Source organism: Heterodontus francisci, unplaced genomic scaffold (assembly GCF_036365525.1).
Source record: "Heterodontus francisci isolate sHetFra1 unplaced genomic scaffold, sHetFra1.hap1 HAP1_SCAFFOLD_54, whole genome shotgun sequence".
Lineage (NCBI taxonomy): Eukaryota > Metazoa > Chordata > Chondrichthyes > Heterodontiformes > Heterodontidae > Heterodontus > Heterodontus francisci.
The window spans coordinates 7,257,070-7,264,491 of record NW_027140250.1 but is presented as its reverse complement, the minus strand read 5'-3'; positions in this window follow the sequence as shown (position 1 = coordinate 7,264,491).

Here is a 7,422-nt window from a genome sequence, read left to right as displayed (position 1 = left end):
TGTATGTCTTTTTTGCTTGGTGTAAGTGTATGTCTTTGTTACTTGTTCTCAGTGTATGTCTTTGTTACTTGGTGTAAGTGTGTGTCTGTGTTACTGGGTATCAGTGTATGTCTTTGTTACTTGGTGTCTGTGTTACTTGGTGTAAGTGTGTGTCTTTGTAACTGGGTATCAGTGTATGTCTTTGTTACTTGGTGTAAGTGTGTGTCTGTGTTACTGGGTATCAGTGTATGTCTTTGTTACTTGGTGTCAGTGTCTGTCTTTTTTACTTGGTGTAAGTGTATGTCTTTGTTACTTGGTGTCACTGTATGTCTTTGTTACTTGGTGTAAGTGTGTCTCTGTGTAACTGGGTATCAGTGTATGTCTTTGTTAATTGGTGTCAGTGTATGTCTTTGTTACTTGGTGTCAGTGTGTGTCTTTGTTACTGGGTGTCAGTGCATGTCTTTGTTACTGGGTGTCAGTGTATGTCTTTGTTACTTGGTGTAAGTATATGTCTTTGTTACATGGTGCCAGTGTGTCTTTGTTACTGGGTGTAAGTGCATGTCTTTGTTATTTGGTGTAAGAGTGTGTCTGTGTTGCTGGGTATCAGTGTATGTCTTTGTTACTTGGTGTAAGTGCATGTCTTTGTTACTTGGTGTCAGTGTATGTCTTTGTTGCTTGGAGTCAGTGTATGTCTTTGCTACTTGGTGTCAGTGTATGTCTTTGATACTTGGTGTAAGTGTATGTCTGTGTTACTGGGTATCAGTGTATGTCTTTGTTACTAGGTGTCAGTGTATGTCTTTTTTGCTTGGTGTAAGTGTATGTCTTTGTTACTTGTTCTCAGTGTACGTCTTTGTTACTTGGTGTAAGTGTGTGTCTGTGTTACTGGGTATCAGTGTATGTCTTTGTTACTTGGTGTCTGTGTTACTTGGTGTAAGTGTGTGTCTTTGTAACTGGGTATCAGTGTATGTCTTTGTTACTTGGTGTAAGTGTGTGTCTGTGTTACTGTGTATCAGTGTATGTCTTTGTTACTTGGTGTCAGTGTCTGTCTTTTTTACTTGGTGTAAGTGTATGTCTTTGTTACTTGGTGTCACTGTATGTCTTTGTTACTTGGTGTAAGTGTGTCTCTGTGTAACTGGGTATCAGTGTATGTCTTTGTTAATTGGTGTCAGTGTATGTCTTTGTTACTTGGTGTCAGTGTGTGTCTTTGTTACTGGGTGTCAGTGCATGTCTTTGTTACTGGGTGTCAGTGTATGTCTTTGTTACTTGGTGTAAGTATATGTCTTTGTTACACGGTGCCAGTGTGTCTTTGTTACTGGGTGTAAGTGCATGTCTTTGTTACTTGGTGTAAGAGTGTGTCTGTGTTGCTGGGTATCAGTGTATGTCTTTGTTACTTGGTGTAAGTGCATGTCTTTGTTACTTGGTGTCAGTGTATGTCTGTGTAACTTGGTGTAAGTGTGTGTCTTTGTTAGTTGGTGTAAGTGTATATCTTTGTTACTTGGTGTCAGTGTATGTCTGTGTTACTTGGTGTAATTGTATGCCTTTGTTACTTGGTGTCAGTGTATGTCTTTGTTACTTGTTGTCAGAGTGTGTCTGTGTTACTGGGTATCAGTGTATGTCTTTGTTACTTGGTGTCAGTGTATGTCTTTGTTACTTGGTGTCATTGGATGTCTTTGTTACTTGGTGTCAGTGTGTGTCTTTGTTACTTGGTGTCAGTGTGTGTCTTTGTTACTGGGTGTCAGTGCATGTCTTTGTTACTGGGTGCCAGTGTCTGTCTTTGTTACTTGGTGTAAGTGTGCGTCTGTGTTACTGGGTATCAGTGTATGTCTTTGTTACTTGGTGTAAGTGTTTGTCTTTGTTACTTGTTGTCAGTGTATGTCTTTGATACTTGGTGTCAGTGTATGACTGTGTTACTTGGTGTAAGTTTGTATCTTTGTTACTTGGTATCAGTGTATGTCTCTGTTACTTGGTGTCAGTGCAGGTCTATGTTACTTGGTGTCAGTGTATGTCTGTGTAACTTGGTGTAAGTGTGTGTCTTTGTTAGTTGGTGTAAGTGTATATCTTTGTTACTTGGTATCAGTGTATGTCTGTGTTATTTGGTGTAAGTGTATGTATTGATTACTTGGTGTCGGTGTAGTCTTTGTTACTTGGTGTAAGTGTTTGTCTTTGTTACTGGGTATCAGTGTATGTCTTTGTTACTTGGTGTCTGTGTATGTCCGTGATACTTGGTGTAAGTGTGTGTCTGTGTTACCGGGTATCAGTGTATGTCTTTGTTACTTCGTGTAAGTGTGTGTCTTTGTTACTGGGTATCAGTGTGTGTCTTTGCTACTTGGTGTCAGTGTATGTCTTTGATACTTGGTGTAAGTGTATGTCTTTGTTACTTGGTGTCAGTGTATGTATTTGTTACTTGATGTAAGTGTGTGTCTTTGTTGCTGGGTATCAGTGTATGTCTTTGTTAATTTGTGTCAGTGGATGTCTTTGTTACTTGGTGTCAGTGTGTGTCTTTGTTACTTGGTGTCAGTGTGTGTCTTTGTTACTGGGTGTCAGTGTATGTCTTTGTTACTGGGTGCCAGTGTCTGTCTTTGTTACTTGGTGTATGTGTGCGTCTGTGTTACTGGGTATCAGTGTATGTCTTTGTTACTTGGTGTAAGTGTATGTCTTTGTTACTTGTTGTCAGTGTATGACTTTGATACTTGGTGTCAGTGTATGTCTGTGTTAATGAATGTAAGTTTGTGTCTTTGTTACTTGGTGTAAGTGTGTGTCTTTGTTACTTCGAGTAAGTGTATGTCTTTGTTACTTGGTGTAAGTGTATGTCTGTGTCAATTGGTGTCAGTGTGTTTCTTTGTTAGTTGGTGTATGTGTATGTCTTTGTTACTTGGTGTCAGTGTATGTCTGTGTTACTTGGTGTAAGTGTATGTCTTTGTTACTTGGTGTAAGTGTGTGTCTGTGTTACTGGGTATCAGTGTATGTCTTTGTTACTTGGTGTCTGTGTATGTCTGTAATACTTGGTTTAAGTGTGTGTCTGTGTTACTGGGTATCAGTGTATGTCTTTGTTCCTTGGTGTAAGTGTGTGTCTGTGTTACTGGGTAACAGTGTATGTCTTCGTTACTTGGTGTCTGTGTATGTCTTTGTTACTTGGTGTCACTGTGTGTCTTTGTTACTTGGTGTCAGTGTGTGTCTTTGTTACTGGGTGTCAGTGTTTGTCTTTGTTACTGGGTGTCAGTGTATGTCTTTGTGACTTGGTGTAAGTATTTGTCTGTGTTGCTGGGTATCAGTTTCTCTCTTTGTTACTTGGTGTAAGTGTGTGTCTGTGTTACTGGGTGTCAGTGTATGTCTTTGTTACTTGGTGTCAGTGTATGTCTGTGTACTTGGTGTAAGTGTGTGTCTTTGTTACTTGGTGTCAGTGTATGTCTGTGTTACTTGGTGTAAGTGTATGTCTTTGTTACTTGGTGTCATTGTCTGTCTTTGTTACTTGGTCTAAGTGTGTGTCTGTGTTACTGGGTATCAGTGTATGTCTTTGTTACTTGGTGTCAGTGAATTTCATTGTTACTTGGTGTCAGTGTATGTCTGTGTTACTTGGTGTAAGTGTGTGTCTGTGTTAGTGGGTTTCAGTGTATGTCTTTGTTACTTGGTGTCTGTGTATGACTTTGTTACTTGGTGTCAGTGTATGTCTTTGTTACTTGGTGTAAGTGTGTGTCTGTGTTACTGAGTATCAGTGTATGTCTTTGTTCCTTGGTGTAAGTGTGTGTCTGTGTTACTGGGTATCAGTGTATGTCTTTGTTACTTGGTGTCTGTGCATGTCTGTGTTACTTGGTGTCAGTGTATGTCTTTGTTACTTGGTGTAAGTATGTGTCTGTGTTACTGGGTATCAGTGAATGTCTTTGTTACATGGTGTCAGTGGATGTCTCTGTTACTTGGGGTAATTGTGTGTCTGTGTTACTGGGTATCAGTCTATGTCTTTGTAACTTGGTGTCATTGTCTGTCTTTGTTACTTGGTGTAAGTGTGAGACTGTGTTACTGGGTATCAGTGCATGTCCTTGTTACTTGGTGTCAGTGGATGTCTCTGTTACTTGGGGTAATTGTGTGTCTGTGTTACTGGGAATCAGTGTATGTCTTTGTTACTTGGTGTCAGTGTATGTCTTTGTCACTTGGTGTAAGTGTATGTCTTTGTTACTTGGTGTCAGTGTATGTCTTTGTTACTTGGTGTAAGTGTGTGTCTGTGTTGCTGAGTATCAGTGTATGTCTTTGTTACTTGGTGTAAGTGTGTGTCTGTGTTACTGGGTATCAATGTATGCCTTTGTTACTTGGTGTCAGTGTATGTCTTTGTTACTTGGTGTCAGTGTATGTCTTTGTTACTGGTTGTAAGCGTGTGTCTGTGTTACTGGGTGTCAGTGTATGTTTTTGTTAATGGGTGTCAGTGTATGTCTTTGTTACTTGGTGTCCGTGTGTGCCTGTGTTACTGGGTGTCAGTGTATGTCTTTGTTCCTGGGTGTCAGTGTATGCCTTTGTTACTTGGTGTCAGTGTATGTCTTTGTTACTTGGTGTAAGTGTGTGTATGTGTAACTGTGTATCAGTGTATGTCTTTGTTACTTGGTGTAAGTGTGTGTCTGCGTTACTGGGTATCAGTGTATGTCTTTGTTACTTGGTGTCAGTATATGTCTTCGTTACTTGGTGCAAGTGTGTGTCTGTGTTACTGGGTATCAGTGTATGTCTTTGTTACTTGGTGTCAGAGTGTGCCTTTGTTACTTGGTGTCATTGTGTGTCTTTGTTACTGGGTATCAGTGTATGTCTTTGTTACTGGGTGTCAGTTTATGTCTTTGTGACTTGGTGTAATTATTTGTATGTGTTACTGGTTATCAGTGTCAGTCATTGTTACTTGGTGGAAGTGTGTGTCTGTGTTACTGGGTATCAGTGTATGTCTTTGTTACTTGGTATCAGTGTATGTCTGTGTTACTTGGTGTAAGTGTGTTTCTGTGTAACTGAGTATCAGTGTATGTCTTTGTTACTTGGTGTATGTGTGTGTCTGTGTTACTGGGTGTCAGTGTATGTCTTTGTTACTTGGTGTAAGTGTGTGTCTTTGTTACTTGGTTCAGTGTATGTCTGTGTTACTTGGTGTCAGTGTATGTCTTTGTTACTTGGTGTCTTTGTCTGTCTTTGTTACTTGGTGTAAGTGTGTGTCCGTGTTACTGAGTATCAGAGTATGTCTTTGTTCCTTGGTGTAAGTGTGTGTCTGTGGTACTGGGTATCAGTGTATGTCTGTGTTACTTGCTGTCAGTGTATGTCTTTGTTACTTGGTGTCAGTGTATGTCTTTGTTACTTGGTGTAAGTGTGTGTCTGTCTTACTGGGTATCAGTGAATGTCTCTGTTACTTGGTGTAAGCGTGTGTCTGTGTTACTGGGTATCAGTGTCTGTCTTTATCTCTTGGTGTCTGTGTATGTCTTTGTTACTTGGTGTCAGTGTATGTCTTTGCTACTTGGTGTCAGTGTATGTCTGTGTTACTTGGTGTAAGTGTGCGTCTGTGTTACTGGGTATCAGTGTATGTCTTTGTTACTTGGTGTAAGTGTATGTCTTTGTTACTGGGTATCAGTATATGTCTTTGTTACTTGGTGTCTGTGCATGTCTTTGTTACTTGGTGTCAGTGTATGTCTTTGTTACTTGGTATCCGTGTGTGTCTCTGTTACTGGGTGTCAGTGTATGTCTTAGTTACTGTGTGTCAGTGTATGCCTTTGTTACTTGTTATCCGTGTGTGTCTGTGTAACTGAGTATCATTGTATGTCTTTGTTACTTGGTGTAAGTGTTTGTCTTTGTTACTTGGAGTAAGTGTATGTCTTTGTTACTTGATGTAAGTGTATGTCTGTGTCAATTGGTGTCAGTGTGTTTCTTTGTTAGTTGGTGTATGTGTATGTCTTTGTTACTTGGTGTCAGTGCATGTCTGTGTTACTTGGTGTAAGTGTATGTCTTTGTTACTTGGTGTCAGTGTATGTCTTTGTTACCTTGTGTAAGTGTGTGTCTGTGTTACTGGGTATCAGTGTATGTCTTTGTTACTTGGTGTCTGTGTATGTCTGTAATACTTGATGTAAGTGTCTGTCTGTGTTACTGGGTATCAGTGTATGTCTTTGTTCCTTGGTGTAAGTGTGTGTCTGTGTTACTGGGTAACAGTGTATGTCTTCGTTACTTGGTGTCTGTGTATATCTTTGTTACTTGGTGTCAGTGTGTGTCTTTGTTACTTGCTGTCATTGTGTGTCTTTGTTACTGGGTGTCAGTGTTTGTCTTTGTTACTGGGTGTCAGTGTATGTCTTTGTGACTTGGTGTAAGTGTTTGTCTGTGTTGCTGGGTATCAGTTTCTCTCTTTGTTACTTGGTGTAAGTGTGTTTCTGTGTTACTGGGTGTCAGTGTATGTCTTTGTTACTTGGTGTCAGTGTATGTCTGTGTACTTGGTGTAAGTGTGTGTCTTTGTTACTTGGTTCAGTGTATGTCTGTGTTACTTGGTGTCAGTGTATGTCTTTGTTACTTGGTGTCTTTGTCTGTCTTTGTTACTTGGTGTAAGTGTGTGTCCGTGTTACTGAGTATCAGAGTATGTCTTTGTTCCTTGGTTGTAAGTGTGTGTCTGTGTTACTGGGTATCAGTGTATGTCTGTGTTACTTGCTGTCAGTGTATGTCTTTGTTACTTGGTGTCAGTGTACGTGTTTGTTACTTGGTGTAAGTGTGTGTCTGTCTTACTGGGTATCAGTGAATGTCTCTGTTACTTGGTGCAAGCGTGTGTCTGTGTTACTGGGTATCAGTGTCTGTCTTTGTCTCTTGGTTTCTGTGTATGTCGTTGTTACTTGGTGTCAGTGTATGTCTTTGTTACTTGGTGTCAGTGTATGTCTGTGTTACTTGGTGTAAGTGTGCGTCTGTGTTACTGGGTATCAGTGTCTGTCTTTGTTACTTGGTGTAAGTGTATGTCTTTGTTACTGGGTATCAGTATATGTCTTTGTTACTTGGTGTCTGTGCATGTCTTTGTTACTTGGTGTCAGTGTATGTCTTTGTTACTTGGTATCCGTGTGTGTCTCTGTTACTGGGTGTCAGTGTATGTCTTTGTTACTGTGTGTCAGTGTATGCCTTTGTTACTTGTTATCCGTGTGTGTCTGTGTAACTGAGTATCATTGTATGTCTTTGTTACTTGGTGTAAGTGTGTGTCTTTGTTACTTGGAGTAAGTGTATGTATTTGTTACTTGGTGTAAGTGTATGTCTGTGTCAATTGGTGTCAGTGTGTTTCTTTGTTAGTTGGTGTATGTGTATGTCTTTGTTACTTGGTGTCAGTGTATGTCTGTGTTACTTGGTGTAAGTGTATGTCTTTGTTACTTTGTGTCAGTGTATGTCTTTGTTACTTGGTGTAAGTGTGTGTCTGTGTTACTGGGTATCAGTGTATGTCTTTGTTACTTGGTGTCTGTGTATGTCTGTAAT